General features: G+C 40.1%; 1 pseudogene; it reads left to right on the top strand.

The window, feature by feature from the left end:
* Positions 1 to 14,544: 14,544 nt before the first annotated feature.
* On the top strand, positions 14,545 to 15,890 carry LOC110288588 (tubulin alpha-1A chain-like; annotated as a pseudogene).
* The last annotated feature ends 498 nt before the right edge of the window (positions 15,891 to 16,388 follow it).

Below are 16,388 nucleotides of genomic sequence, written 5' to 3'. Positions count from 1 at the left end.
ACTCTTTCACTTTTTCTTTACCTATTTATATCCCTCTGTCCCTCTTTCCTCTGTCTTTCGCTCTTTGCCTCTTTCCCTCCCTCTTTACCCCTTTCCCTCTTTTCCTCTTTCCTATTTCTCACTTTCCATCTTTCCTTCCATCTGACCCTCTTTTTCTCTTTCTCTCTTTACCTATTTCCCTCTTTCCCTATGTCTTTACCTCTTTCCCTCTTTCTTTCATTCTCTACCTCTTTCCCTCTTTCCTTCCCTCATTCCTTCTTTCTTTCCCTTTTCCCACTTTCCCTCTTCCTTTCCCTCTGTTCCAATTTCTTTCTCTCTTTACCTCTTTCACTCTTTCTTTTACTCTTTCCCTCTTTCTTTCTCTCCTTCCCTCTTTCTTTCCCTCTTTTCCTATTTATTTCACTCGTCCCCTCTTTCTTTCCCTCCTTCCCTCTTTCTTTCCCTCTTCCCTCTTTCCCTATTTCCCTCTTTCTTTCACTCTTTTCCCACTTTTTCCCTCTTTTCCTCTTTCTTTCCCTCTTTCCCTCTTTCCCTCTTTCTTTCCCTCGTTACCTCTTTCTTTCCCTCTCTCCCACTTTCTTTGTCTCCTTTCCTCTACCATTCTTTCCCTCTTTTCCTCTTTCTTTCCCTCTTTTCCTCTTTCTTTCCCTCTTTCCCTCTTTCTTTCACTCTTTCTCACTTTCTTTCCCTCCTTCCCTCTTTCTTTTCCTCTTTCCCTCTTTCTTTCCCTTTTCCCTCCTTCTTTCCCTCTTTCCTTCTTTCTTTCACTCTTTCCCTCTTTCTTTCACTCTTTTCCTCTTTCTTTCCCTCTTTCCCTCTTTCATTCTTTCCCTTATTCCCTCTTTCCCTTTTTCTTTCCCTCTTTCTTTCCCTCTTTCTTTCCTTCTTTCCCTCTTTCTTTTCTTCTGTTCCACTTTCTTTCTCTCTTTACCTCTTTTATTCTTTCCCTCTTTCCCTATTTCTTTCCCTCCTTCCCTCTTTCTTACCCTCTTTCTTTCCCTCTTTCCCTCTTTCTTTCACTCTTTCTCACTTTCTTTCCCTCCTTCCCTCTTTCTTTTCCTCTTTCCCTCTTTCTTTCCCTTTTCCCTCCTTCTTTCCCTCTTTCCTTCTTTCTTTCACTCTTTCCCTCTTTCTTTCACTCTTTTCCTCTTTCTTTCCCTCTTTCCCTCTTTCATTCTTTCCCTTATTCCCTCTTTCCCTTTTTCTTTCCCTCTTTCTTTCCCTCTTTCTTTCCTTCTTTCCCTCTTTCTTTTCTTCTGTTCCACTTTCTTTCTCTCTTTACCTCTTTTATTCTTTCCCTCTTTCCCTATTTCTTTCCCTCCTTCCCTCTTTCTTACCCTCTTTCTTTCCCTCTTTCCATCTTTCTTTCCCTCTGTCCAACTTTCTTTCTCTCTTTACCTCTTTCACTCTTTTCCTCTTTCTTTCCCACTTTCCTTCTTTCCCTCCTTCTTTCACTCTTTCACTTTTCTTTTCCTTTTTCTATCCCACTGTCGCTCTTTTCCTTTTTCTTTCCCTTTCCTTCTTTCCTTCCCTCTTTCCCTCTTTCCCTCTTTTACTCTTTCTTTCCTTCCCTCCTTCTTTCTTTCCCTCTTTCTTTCCCTCTTTCCCTCTGTTTTTCCCTCTTTCCCTGTTTCTTTCCCTCTTTCTTTCTTTCTTTCACTCCTTCTTTCCCTCATTCCCTCTTTCTTTCCCTCCTTCCCTCTTTCTTTCTTTCTTTCTTTCACTCTTTCTTTCCCTTTCCCTCTTTCTTTCCCTCTTTCCCTCTTTCTCTCTTTCATTTCCCTCTTTTCCACTTTCTTTCCCTCTTTCCCTAATTCCTTCCTTCCATCTTTTCCTCTTTCTTTCCCTCTTTCTTTCTTTCTTTCCCTCTTTGCCTCTTTCCCTCTTTTCCTCTTTCCCTCTATCTTTCCCTCTTCCTTTCCCTGTTTCATTCCGTCTTTCTTTCCCTCTTTCCCTCTTTCTTTCCTTCTTTCGCTCTTTCCCTCTTTACCTCTTCCTTTCCCTCTTACCCCCTTTTCCTCTTATTTTCTCCCTTCCCCTCTTTCTTTCCCTTTGTCCATCTTTCCCTCTTTCTCTCTTTCCCTTTTTCCCTGTTTCTTACCCTCTTTTCCCTCTTTCCCTCTTTTTTCCCTCTCTCCCTCTTTCCCTCTTTTTCCCTCTTTCCCTCTTTCTTTTCTTCTTGCCCTCTGTCCCTCTTTTCCCTTTTTGCTCTTTCCTTCCCTCTTTCCCTCTGACATTACCTCTTTCCCTTTCTCTCTTTCCCTCTTTCCCTCTGTCCATCTGTCCCTCTTTTGCTCTTCTTTCCATCTTTCCCTCTTTCCCTCTTTTCCCTTTTTACTTTCTTCTGTTTCCCCCTTTAATTACCTCTTTCCATCTTTCCCTCTTTCCATCTCTTTTTCCCTCCTTCCCTCTTTCTTTCCTTCTTTCCCTCTTTCCCTCTTTCCATCTTTCTTTCCCTTTCCCTCTTTCCTTTTTTCCCTCTTTCCATCTATCTTTCCCTCCTGCTTTCCTTCTTTCGCTCTTTTCCTCTTTCTCTCTTTCCCTTTCTTTCCCTCATTCCCACTTTCCCTCATTCCCAATTTTTCATCTTTCCACCTTTTTCTGTTTCTTTCCCTCTATCCCTCTTTCTTTCCCTGTTTCTATCCCTCCTTTGCTCCTTCTTTCCCTCTCCCTCTTTTCCTCTTTCTTTCACTCTTTCCTTTTTTCTGTCCCTCTTTTCCTCTTTCCTTTTTCCCTATTTCCTTCTATCTTTCCCTCTTTCCTTCCTTAATTCCCTCTTTCCATCTTTCCCTCTTTCCCTCTTTCCCTCTTTCTCTCTTTCATTCCCTCTTTTCCACTTTCTTTCCCTCTTTCCCTAATTCCTTCTTTCCATCTTTTCCTCTTTCTTTCCCTCTTTCCCTCTTTCTTTCTTTCCCTCTTTGCCTCTTTCCCTCTTTTCCTCTTTCCCTCTATCTTTCGCTCTTTCTTTCCATGTTTCCCTCTTTCCATCTTTCTTTCCCTCTTTCTTTCCTTCTTTCGCTCTTTCCCTCTTTACCTCTTCCTTTCCCTCTTACCCTCTTTTCCTCTTATTTTCTCCCTTCCCCTCTTTCTTTTCCTTTGTCCATCTTTCCCTCTTTCTCTCTTTCCCTCTTTCCCTGTTTCTTTCCCTCTTTTCCCTCTTTCCCTCTTTTTTCCCTCTCCCTCTTTCCCTCTTTCTTTCCTTCTTTCCCTCTATCCCTCTTTCCCTCTTCCTTTCCCTCTTACCCTCTTTTCCTCTTATTTTCTCCCTTTCCCTCTTTCTTTCCAGCCTTTTCCCCTCTTTCCCTCTCTCCCTCTTTCCCTCTTTTTTCCCTCTTTCCCTCTTTCTTTTCCTCTCTCCCTCTTTTCCTTTTTCCGTCTTTTCCCTTTTCGATCTTTCCTTCCCTCTTTCTCTCTGACATTACCTCTTTCCCTCTTTCTCTCTTTCCCTCTTTCCCTCTTTCCCTCTGTCCCTCTTTCCCTCTTCTTTCCCTCTTTCCCTCTTTTCCCTTTTTGCTCTTTTCTTCCCTGTTTCCCCCTTTCATTACCCCTTTCCCTCTTTCCATCTTTCCTTCTTTCCATTTCTCTTTCCCTCCTTCCCTCTTTCTTTCTTTCTTTCGCTCTTACCCTCTTTCCATCTTTCTTTCCCTTTCCCTCTTTCCATCTTTCCCTCTGTCCCTCTTTCCCTCTTCTTTCCATCTTTCCCTCTTTCCCTTTTTGCTCTTTTCTTCCCTGTTTCCCCCTTTCATTACCTCTTTCCCTCTTTCCATCTATTCCTATTTCCATCTCTCTTTCTCTCCTTCCCTCTTTCTTTCCTTCTTTCGCTGTTTTCCTCTTTCCCTCTTTCCCTATTTTTTCCCTCTTTGCCACTTTCTTTCCCACTTTCCCTCTTTCTGTCTTTCCCTCTTACCGTTTCCCTTTCCCTCTTTTCCTCTTTCCCTCTTTCCTCTTTCTTTCCTTCTCTCCCTCTTTCTTTTCCTCTTTCCCTCTTTCCTTCTCTTCCTCTTTCTTTCCCTCTTTCCATCTTTCTCTCTTTCCCTCTTTCCCTCTTACTTTTCCTCTTTCCCTCTTTCTTTCCCTCACTCTTTCTTCCCTCTTTTTTCCCTCTTTCCCCCTTTCTTTCCTTCTTGCCCTCTTTCTTTTGCTATTTTCCTCTTTACCACTTTCCCTCTACTTTTCCCTCTTTCCCTTTTTCTTTCCCTCTTTTGCTCTTTCACTCTTTTCCTGTTTCTTTCCCTCTTTCCCTGTTTCTTTCCCTTTCCCTCTTCCTCTTTCTTTCCCTCTTTCCCCCTTCTTTTCCCTCTTGCCCTCTTTTTCCCTCCTTCCCTCTTTCTTTCCCTTTTTGTTTCCCTCTTTCCCTTTTTCACTATATCTTTCCCTCTGACTCTCTTTCCCTCCTTCTTTTCCTCTTTCTTTCCCTCTTTCACTCTTTCCCTCTTTCTTTCCCTCTTTTTCTCTTTCTTTCCCTTTTTCCCTTTTCTTTCCTTCTTTCCCTCTTTCTTTACCTCTTTTCCTCTTTCCCTCTTTACCTCTTTCTTTCCCTCTTTTTCTCTTTCCCTCTGTCCCTCCTCGCCTGTTTCTTTTCCTCTTTCTTTCCTTCTTTCGCTCTTTTCCTCTTTCTTTCCCCCTTTCCCACATTCTATTCCTCTTTCCCCCCTTCCTTTTTTCCCTTTTTCTTTCCCTCTTTCCCTCTTCCTTTCCCTCTTTCTCTCTTTTCTTCTTTCCCTCTTTCCCTCTTTCCCTCTTTCTTTTGCCTCTTCCCTCTTTCCCTATTTCCCTATTCCCTCTTCCTTTCCCTCTTTCCCTGTTTCTTTCCTTCTTTTGCTCTTTTGCTCTTTCCCTGTTTCTTTCCCTCTTTCCCTCTTTTCCTCCATCTTTCCCTATTTCCCTCTTTATTTCCCTCCTTCCCTCTTTCTCTCTCCTTCTATCTTTCCCTCTCTCAGTATATTTAAGCATGTTCATTCCAATGCATACACATGAAAAACAAAATATAACTGATGGGAGTCAGTCCTCCCTGCAGTGTTGGTCTAGGGAACACATCAGGTTGTTTGGCTTGGTAGCAGGCATGTCTATGGAGAAATTGTCTGGATTAATAATAGATGTGCTAAGAACCATCATGAGGTTAACAGTGGCACCACCTGGCCACAGGTCCTGAGTAGCTTAAGAAATTAAGCAGAGAAGACCATGGAGAGTAAGGCAATAAGCAGCATTCTTTATGGCCTCTGCTTCAGTTCCTGCCTCCTAGAACCTGACCTGATGTTGGTCCTGCCCTTAGTTTCTTTCATGGGAGGTAGAACTGTAAACTGATTTCCTTTGCTCTTTATGTTGCTATGGGTTATGGTTTTTATCATACTAGAAAACAATATTTTTTATCACAATGGGAAACAATCTGACTACAATTAGAGTTATCCCTTGCTTCCTATACACAATTAGTAAGAAATGTTTCTTAAGAAAGGGTCTTTGGAAAAAAAGAAGAAAGGGTCTTTGGGGAAGATAGGAAAATATGAACACTCTTTCACCTTCTTAAGTCTTACGAATACTAGACCCATTCAGTTTTCCTCGATAAGGAAAATTACATTATGTTGCATTCTTGCTGCCTTTGAATAAGAATCTTTTCCCTACTTAGTCTTCTGTGTTACATATATAAAACAGAGGAATACAAGTTCACAGAGGATCCCATATAGGTGAACACAAACTAGTTACACTTGCTTAATAACTCAGAATAATACATTTTTGTAACCCTCAATTCCCTGGTCTTCACTTGGAGAGAGTAACTAGGGACTATGATGGAGGATCGCAGCTACTCTGTAGAGTCAGTCTTCAACTGTAATCTAAAAAAATGGGTACACACCAAGACATAAGTGCAAACACCCTAGATTTTGTTAAAGTAGCCATAAATATACTATAGGAAGCATATTCAACAAGTTGTGCTTGTCTAATTTGATACCTGTGTATAGAAGAATGTAAATAGGTCTGTATTTATTACCAGGAATAAAACTCAAGTTCACATTGAGAAAGAACTCAACATAAGTCCAGATGAAATGAACGTGACAGAAGAGAAAGTGGGGTATAGTCTAAATGCCTCAGCACAGGACTTAAGTGCCTAAATACACCTATAGCACAGACACTACTAGTATCAACAACTAATAAATGGGACCTCATGAAACTGAAAAGCTTCTAGAAGGCAAAGGACACTATCAATAAGAGAGACAACAACAGCCTATAGACTGGGGAAAGGTTTCATCTACTCCAAATAATAACAACAACAAAAAAAGCCAAAAAGAACTCAAGAAACTAGATATCAACAAACCAAGTAATCCAAATAAAAATCGCGTTCAGATCTAAAAAAATTTCCATAGAGGAATCAAATGGCTGAACAAGACTTAAGGAAATGTTCAACATCTTTATTGATAAGGGAAATGCAAACCAAATGACTCTGAGGTTTTATCTTATACCTATCAGAATGACTAATATCAATAATGTAAGTACCACACATGCTGGTGAAATGTGGAAAGGAAAACACTCATCTGTTACTGGTGGGAGTACAAACGTATGCAGCCACTATGGAAATCAATATGGTAGTTTCTTAGAAATTTGGCAATAAACTTACCAAAAGACCCATCTATACATACCACTGATGAACATACATAAAGGGATACTCTATCTTATCATAAGGATTCTGGCTCACTGATGTCCACAGTGGCATCATTCATAATATCCACAAACTGGAAACAATCTGGAAACAAACTGGAAACCCATCAACTGAAGAAAGAATTAAGACATTGTAACACATGTACACAATAGAGTATTACTCAGGTGTAAAAAATGGCATCATAAAATTTGTAAGAAAATAGAAGGGAAATCCCCAATCTTGAGAGGTCATATGGAAATCTAGGGCAGAGAAATCTTTCTGGAACATATAAGAGTGACCCTAGCAAGGACTCCTAGTAATGGAGTATATGGAGCTTGAGCCAGCTATCTTCTGTAACCAGGAAAGTGTTCAGTGGTAAAGCTGAGACACCAACCCTCCACAAAATATTTGACCTAAAACCTCTCCTGACTACAAAATATGCGATGATGAGGCAATGATGGCTTGGAACTTGTGAGAGTGACCAACTAATGACTGGTCTCCCCTAAGGCCAATGCCACAGGAGGAATTCTGTACCTAGTAATGTCTGGAACACCAGGAGGCTAGATATCCCAGAAACCTAGCACACAATCAAACTGGTACAAAACGAAAGTGTAAATGAATTGATTCCCAATGATATTCTGCTGTACTCATAGATCGGTGCATAGCCTATCATCATTACAGAGATTTCTTATGGCAGATAATAGGAGCTCATGCAGAGATACACAGTTAAACATTATGCAAAAACTGGGGAACACAGCAGAAGAGAGAAAGGATGAGGGAGACAGGGTAGCAAGGAATCCAGAGAACATGACCCACAGAATCAACAAAGCAGGGCTTCATAGCGCTCATAGAGATGACGCAGCAATCACAAAGTCTGAATATGTGTCTGCACTAGATTCTTTGCATATATATTATGCTTGTTTAGCTTGGAGTATATTGGAAGACTCCTAATATTCATAGTGTGCTGTCTCTGACTCCATTGCCTACTACACTTGGGACTCTTTTCCTCCTACTGAATTGCCTCATCCTGCATTAATATGAGGTATTGGGCCTAGTCTTACTGCATTTTGTTATGCGACTTTGGGTTGATATTGTTGAGGAGGAAGGGTGCTGCTCTTTTTCTGAGGGGAAATTAAGCAGTGGATGTGGAAGAGAGGGTCGGTGGAGAAGCTGGGGACAGGGACGGGGTGGGGGGGGGACTGTACTTGAGACATATTGCATTAGAGAACAAAGAAAAAAGAAAAAAGCTAGCAATATAAAAGTAAATATAACTCCATCCAGATCATGAAGGTGGAAGAGATTGCAGCTGGCAAGTGCAGCCAGCCAGCTGTCAAGCAGCTCCACGACTCCAAGATCAAATTCCCACTGCCCCACCGCGTGTTGCAGCACCAGCACAAGCCATGCTTCACCACCAAGAGGCCCAACACCGTCTTCTAGACACAGAGACCCACTGAATACAAACTTCAGACTATCCTTGCTTGTTTGCTTCGGTGTCCCTGAAGACACAGTGTCCCGTGTATTCCCTAACAACACAATAGCTTTGGCTCAGTGGCACCTTTCCATAGTTGTGTATCCCATTAAAGGAACTTCAACCCCACTTTAAAAAAAAAAAGTAAAACCAAACAAAAATTTGGAGTGAATTGTTTCCAGTACTCTAAATGGAATCTTCCTATTTTGGGTAGTGAACTTTTTAAAAACCCTTACCTTTTGCTGTTACTGCGATCTGGTTCAGTCAAGACTGCTGTCTCACAGCACTGTGTTTACCATAGACAATTTCCTCCCACAATGTGGGACACACATACCATCTTACTCCAAAGGATTTGGTGTATAAGTTCAGAAAAAAATATATACACTGGAATGGTGTGTCTTAATGAACATAGAATTATGCCATAGGGTCTCAAAGCTTCCAGATTTTTCCCAAGAGCACAGTACCATGTAGGAAAGAAGATGTTGCACAAATCAGGTAATTTTCTATACTTGGGTTAACATTCCTGCAGACAGCACACGACTGGGATGGAGCAGTAGAAGCTAAGCAGTTCATTGAACTAAGGCTATTAGTCTCTACACTCATCCTCAGTAATAGTGTTTAATCTTTCTCAGGCTACATGATGCCCCTAATCCCTGTGTCATCCATGACTTGATCCTCCTGCTGACAGTACTTCTCAGCATCTCTACATCTATCTGTCTTACTGTCCAGGAGACTATCAGTGGAGGTTGCTTCTGGATCCCTGATTATTTTGTTTCTTGTTTCTAGTTCTACAAACTAGGCTAGTCACTGACATATAGAGTGATAGAATAGGCTTCTCCTCAAGTTCCAGTCTGCCATGCAAAAAGAATCCCTGAAACATTAAGTGACATCAATGATGTTAATGATTGTAAGCGCTGTGGGATTTTTCTGTGTGTAGGAATGACAGAGTGGTCTGTTTTAGCCTGTGGTACTCCCATCACTGAGTCCCAGCTCTTGTTTGAGATACAGATTGTGTCATACTTCTACTCTGTATTCTTTCAGCTTCCTCTTGCTAATCTGCCTTTTTAGTTTTTAAGTTTGCTTTTGTATAATTTTATAGATAAGAGTGGTTTCACTGCAATTTATGCATGACAATGTGCATGCTTGTGCCTGGGAAAGTCAAAAGAGTCAGCAAATTCTATAAAACTGGGGTTATAAATGGTTGTGGACTACCAAGTGCATGCTAACAAGTGAAGCCAGCTCTTCTGCAAGACCAGTCAGTGCTCCTAATTGTTTTGCCATCTCTCTAGCCCTTTCTACCACCTCTTCCATGATTTTCCATATTCTTTCTCCCTTTTTTATTTTTCATTTGAATTTAGTTGTCCTGGGTTATCCATGTTGACAAAAGTAAGAAGCCTCTAAATATCCACCTTTTCCAAAAATACTTTTGCTTCAAATTTTACCTCTATTAAAATGAAAATGAAAGTAATGATTTTGGGATATTCTTCTGTAGTTTTTGTTTGGTTGGTTGGTTGGTTGGTTGGTTGGTTGGTTGGTTGGTTGGTTGGTTGGTTTTTGGAGACAGGGTTTCTCTGTGTAACCCTGGCTGCCCTGGAACTCACTCTGTAGACCAGGCTGGCCTTGAACTCAGAAATCCACCTGCGTCTGCCTCCCAAGTGCTTGGATTAATGGCATGCACCACCACTGCCCAGCTCTTCTGTAGTTTTTAAGTAACTTTTTCCCCTAGTTATGGTGAAGTTCAGAGATCTCATCATTCTAATGATTTTGCTTTAATGGGCAAATCCTACACTGGGGCAGACTTCTGGCATTTTGTAAAAGTGAAGTCAAAAACACTCAGAAAATGATTTTTAGCTATAAGATCATATAAAATCTGTACAAAGAGAAGCTGCTTATTGAACTAAATATCTGTAATGATAAAATTTGTGAGAATTATTCAAGAATGTATTCTGTGTGAATATAGCCTGTCCTACTTATAGAGATCATGTAAAAAAAAAAAACGAAGAAAAAAGTAAAGCAGAAAATGAAATATGCACATCCAACAGACAATAGAACACGGTAAACATTTTCATTTCTAAAAGAACATATTAAAAATATCTCAAGCAACAAGTGAAGGAAAACAAGACCATAACAAAACAGTCTGAAGGTAAGGTATGAGATACCCTGCAGAGCATGAAATAGTTGACAAAAAAATCACATGAGCTTAGGCTATGCTAAAACTAAGACTTTGTGCTCTCGAGCCTTGAGTTTCTGTCTTGGATTGGCTTCATTTCTGCCTACACTTTGCAACAAAGACATTGCATGTATTTTGCATCACTTACTTCCTGAGGAATCTATTGTGTCCTTTACTTCATCATTAAAAACTATCCATCTCCTTCAAAACACTCTACAGGGATTTCAAAGATGCCATATGCATACATATACACATACACATGTACGTACAGATACACACACACACACATATATATATATATATATATGTATAGATAGATAGATAGATAGATAGATAGATAGATAGATAGATAGATAGATATAGATATATATATCGCTTCAGAGACATTATAATGACATCTTCAGGAGGCCTTCATAGCACTCAAATTGTTGCATTCTCCGTTTCTGCAAAACCAGCATCAACTGGCAGTGACTCTATAGTTGTACAAAGGTACCCACCCTATGAGAGACAGGAGGCAAGATAGTGCATGAACCAGAGAATGAGGACTAAATAAACCCTCAGGGTCATACATACCAATTCACTCATTTTCCTTCAGATCCCACAAAGTTGAAAAGAATTATCAGCTGAGGAAGTTTTCACCCACAAGCCTGAGACACACTGCAGACCTGAAATCTAACACTTGAGCTAAATATTTCTATTACATTTCTGATATCTGAAAGGGTAGGGATCTAAGTATTAATACTCAGAAGGAGACCAATGTTTTCTTCTCTTTTTTCCTTTTTATTATTGAGTCTTTGAGAAGTTTATGAGTTGTCTTTTGATCATATTTATTCATAATTCATACACAACAAAAATTCTTCAAAATTAATCACTTCCCTAACCACCTTGTCCTGTTTCTTCCTTTATTTTTTTCTATTTAAGACAGGTTTATAGAATCTCTTAATATGTGGAGTTAATGAGTCAGAGATTTAAATAAAAGAAAGTGTCCATAGTAGCATAATATGATCTGTGTCATGCCCCTAGTCCGAACTAGCTTCATTTCCAATTTGTGAAGAAACAAGAAACTCATGTTTTATACAACTGACCTCAAGATGGATTCAGCATATGGTATGTGGCAAACAGAACAGGAAGTTTTACTTTAGTATAAATCTGGTTTTATCTTTTCTAGTGTGCTTTAGCCTTCAGTCACCTGCTGGATAAATGTTTCCCTAAGTCAAGGAAGACAGATCTCCATGAATTCAAACCCCATCCCCAACATGTAACTTTTGACAAACAATTTGTGTGCTTTAATAAAAGCATAAACTGTAGCACAGATGTGCTCAGTTTTTAATAAGATAGTGCACCGAGGAGAGTAAGTTTTAACAACATGTATTTATTAATTTAATTTTAATATGTAATAAGTTTGTGCCTGAATGAGTTTAATTCCAGTGTGTGTACACAGGTTCCAGAGAAATCAAGAAGAGGATGCTTGTGAACCTATTGATGTGGGTGCTAAAAACGAAATGCAGGTCCTCCGTAAGAGCACTAAAATGCTCTTGACTGCTGATTCTTCCTTCAAGCCCCAACTTTTAAAGAGAACAATACTGAGGCCTCTGTACTATACAGTCACGTAACATACAATTAGACAGTAGAAGCTAGTACTATATGGGCAAATGTTTCTGAAAAAGAAACGTGACTTCCACTGAGCTTCCTGCTACTCTGATTACATTATGGTTGTGGAGATGTAGGAATGTCACAGGTCCATGAACTAATTTCAATTTATCTTGGGCAAACTTTTGAACCCTAAACAACCACTCTTCCTTGCTACCACTCTGTCTGACCTAATATTCTTGTGACTAACAAGTAACTTAACAGACCATAAGCTGCCAACAATCACAAGACTAAGTAAGAACACTGCCAGCATCTGAGACCTATCAGGATTTCCCCAATTTCATTTAATATTTCTATTAATGTTTCCACCATTGAAAATGCCACAGTCCATGACTTTCTTTGTTCTTACTATAAAAAGTTCATGAGACTGTTATTAGGTGGGAACATGGAATGAGGGTAACCTAAATCTGTGTTCAAAGGCCAAAGTCATTCATACTTGGATGCAGAATAAACTGTGTCTTAAATACTTGAATATGTTCTTTGTGTTTTTGTGTTAGCTACTGGGACATCCCAAGTGGTGAAGTTAACAGAAGTAAAATTAGGGGGTTGGGGATTTAGCTCAGTGGTAGAGCGCTTGCCTAGCAAGTGCAAGGCCCTGGGTTCAGTCCTCAGCTCTGGGGAAAAAAAAAAAAGAGTGAACTTAAGCCGGGCGTGGTGGCGCACGCCTTTAATCCCAGCACTTGGGAGGCAGAGGCAGGCGGATGTCTGAGTTCGAGGCCAGCCTGATCTACAAAGTGAGTTCCAGGACAGCCAGGACTATACAGAGAAACCCTGTCTCGAAAAACCAAAAAAAAAAAAAAAAGAAGTAAAATTTAGGAAGGCTAGGGAGAAGGGGAAGGAGTAAAAAATAGTGTGTTACTTACAAAATATTTTCAGCTTCATGAGTCAATTCTTCCTCTCTTCATACCTCATCGTTTAGAGCACACTTGCAACCTATTTATTCCGATTATATTTATGTCCTCCCTATCATGTAGGGAATAACAAATATTTCCTGAATCACACTACAAGATCTAACATTGGCTAGTAGTCTCAAATCTTCTTTTGGAGCAATTGACATGAGTTTTTAATTGTAAAATATTTAAATCTTTTTTTTTGTTTTAAGACAAGACACATATAATCTACAATAAGGTAAAAGTGTGAACTCTTTTTAATGTTCTCACAAGCCTGCATCCTAAATATCTCTATTACCATTTCCACTTTCAGCTGGTGTTTTCAAACTTACATATTCTATTGGAAATCACTGAAGTAGAATGCAACTTGCTAAGAGAAGAGGCCATGTTTTAACATTCTAGGTAAATAGGGTCAATGGAATTAGTGAGAGCTGCATTTGCACAGAGTATTTTCAGTTTATTATAGAGTTGTATTTTTATATGCTACCTTCAGAATTTGAAAATGAGAAGCAATTGCTGAAAATGACAAAATATTGGTGAGAATTTAGAAAAATATGATAATTTCTAAAACAATTTTAAAACTCTATTGTGGAATACCACAATTTACATTCCAAGTTGCATATGAAGACAAGAAAGCAAGGAATTACAAAAAAAAATGCTCATGTAAACACAGACATTAATGCATATATAGAAGCACACATATATGTATATTTATACATATGTGTGTATGCACACATGTGTGTATTTATGTATGGGGAATAAATACATTAAAAGGTAAAGTACAGCCAGGTGGTGGTGGTGCACACCTTTAATCCCAGCACTTGGGAAGCAAAAACAGGTGGATTTCTGAGTTCGAGGCCAGCCTGGTCTACAAATTGAGTTCCAGGACAGCCAGGGCTATACAGAGAAACCCTGTCTCGAAAGAAAAAAAGAAGAAGAAAGAAAAGAAAAGTAACTTTGGGAATTATAAGTACAAACTTCAGGTCAGACAAAAATGCTACACAGAAAAAAAAACTCTCTGTAGAAAACTTAAAGGAAAACACATCAAGAACAAACCTAATTCTACATGAAATTATATTTTCAGAATGATTTGATACAGAGTATAATTAATTAATTCAATAAAACGTTCCAAGAGAGTGGATGTGTAGAGAATGAGTTAAAATATATGAAATTGCTTATTTACTGTAGCAAAAATTACAATACTTAAAATCCAGAACTTAATCAAATAATAGCTTGTAAATGAAAATGTGCTAACACAGCCAGCAAGGATGAAAATGATGAAGAATTGATTTTGTGTGTTTGCTGACTTGATCTCAGCTACATAAGAGGAAATATTAATTGTTTAGACCTCAAAACACTGAGTCTAAAATAAAATGTAGCTAGTGGATATAATGATGGATTACAACCTAAAATACAATGCAGAGAAACTATGTATTCAAAGCAGGTTCTCTTTTTTTTTTCTTTTTTTTTTATTAGATATTTTCTTTTTTACATTTCAAATGTTATCTCCTTTCTTAGCTTCCCCTCTGAAAAATCCCCTATCCCCTCCTCTCTCCCCCTGCTCCCCAACCCACCCACTCCCATTCCTGGTCTTGGCACTCCTCTATACTGGGGCATAGAGCCTTCATAGCACAGAGAAAGGCAGGTTCTCTTACATGAACCACCTAAGAGTCGTGCTGTAAGAAGCTACACCTCCTCCTCACCTCCACCATTCCCTGGCAGTCGTGAAGCAGCAACCATGAGTGAGTGCATCTCCATCTACTCCATCTACCTTGGCCAAGCTGCTGTCCAGATCAGCAATGCCTGCTGGGAGCTCTACTGCCTGGAACATAGCATTCAGCCCCATGGCCTGATGCCAAGTGACACGACCTTTGTGGGAGGAAATGACTCCTTCAACACCTTGTTCAGTGAGACAAGAACTGGAAAGCATGTGCCCCGAGCAGTGCTCATAGACCCACAGTTATAAATGAAGTTTGAATTGGCACCTACCGCCAGCTCTTCCACCCTGAGCAGCTCATCACAGGCAAGGAAGATGCTGCAAATAACTATGCCCATGGCCACTATACCATTGGCAAGGAGATCCTTGACCTTGTCTTGGACAGGATTCGCAAGCTGGCTGACCAGTGCACGGGTCTCCAGGGCTTCTTGGTTTTCCACAGCTTTGGTGGGTGAACTGGCTCTGGGTTCACCTCCCTGCTTATGGAGCGGCTCTCTTGATTACAGAAAGAAGTCCAACCTGGAATTCTCCAATTATCCAGCCCCCCAGGTTTCCAGTGCTGTGGTAGAGCCCTACAATTCCATACTCACCACCCAGACCACCCTGGAGCACTCTGATTGTGCCTTCATGGTAGACAATAAACCAATTATATCTATCGTAGAAACCTCGCCATTGAGCGCCCAACCTACACTAACCTAAACAGGTTGATAGGTCAAATTGTGTCTTCTATCACTGTTTCCCTCAGATTTGATGGGGCCCTGGATATTGATCTGACAGAATTCCAAACCAACCTGGTACCCTATGCTCAAATCCACTTCCCTCTGGCCACTTATGATACTGTCATCTCTACTGAGAAAGCCTACCATGAGCAGCTTTCTGTAGCAGAAATCACCAGTGCCTGCTTTGAACCAGTCAACCCGATGGTGAAATATGACCCTTACCATGGTAAATGCATGGCTTGCTACCTGCTGTACCATGGTGATGTGGTTCCCAAAGATGCTTCCATTGCCACCATCAAGACCATGTGTACCATCCAGTTTGTGGACTGGTGCCCCACTGGCTTCAAGGTTGGCATTAATTACCAGCCTCCCACTGTGGTATCTGGTGGTCACCTGGCTAAGGTCCAGAGAGCTGTGGGCACGCTGAGCAACACCACAGCCATCGCTGAGGCCTGGACTCACCTAGATAGCAAGTTTGATCTGATGTATGCCATGCATGCCTTTGTGCACTGGTATGTGGGTGAGGGAATGGAGGAGGGGGAGTTCTCTGAGGCCTGTTAGGACAAGGCTGCCCTAGAGGAGGATTATGAGGAGGTTGGTGTGTATTCTGTGGAAGGCAAGGGTGAGGAAAAAGGAGAGGAATGCTAAATTAAATGTCACAAGGCTCTGCTTCCAAAGGAATGTTTATTCTGTTCCAACATAGAAAGTTGTGGTTTGATCAGTTAATTTGTATGTGGCAATGTGTGCTTTCATACAGTTACTGACTTACGGATGATTTTTCAGAGACCCAAGCTGTCCACTTTACTGACAAGTTTTAAATAAAATACTCCCTGTCTTATAAAAAAAAAAGAAATTATGTATTCAAATAGAATCTTTTATTTAGAATATAAAACAAAAAATTCAAAATCAATAAAAATCACATCACTAACATTATAAACAGTTTGATCTGAACAAGAGAAAATGTACACATGGATAATTTCCTGAATAAGGCATAAAGAAGACACAAACAGCTTTTTAAAAATTAAACATCATGACTTGCTATATGTCTTAGTCAGGGTTTCTATTCCTGCACAAACATCATAACCAAGAAACAGTTTGGGGAGGAAAGGGTTTATTCGGCTTACATTTCCATACTGCTGTTCATCA

This window comes from Mus caroli, unplaced genomic scaffold, assembly GCF_978045245.1.
Source record: "Mus caroli unplaced genomic scaffold, Mus_caroli_1 scaffold_18, whole genome shotgun sequence".
Classification (NCBI taxonomy): Eukaryota; Metazoa; Chordata; class Mammalia; order Rodentia; family Muridae; genus Mus; species Mus caroli.
The sequence above is the reverse complement of the archived record's forward strand: the minus strand, read 5'-3'. Positions and strand labels throughout refer to the sequence as shown.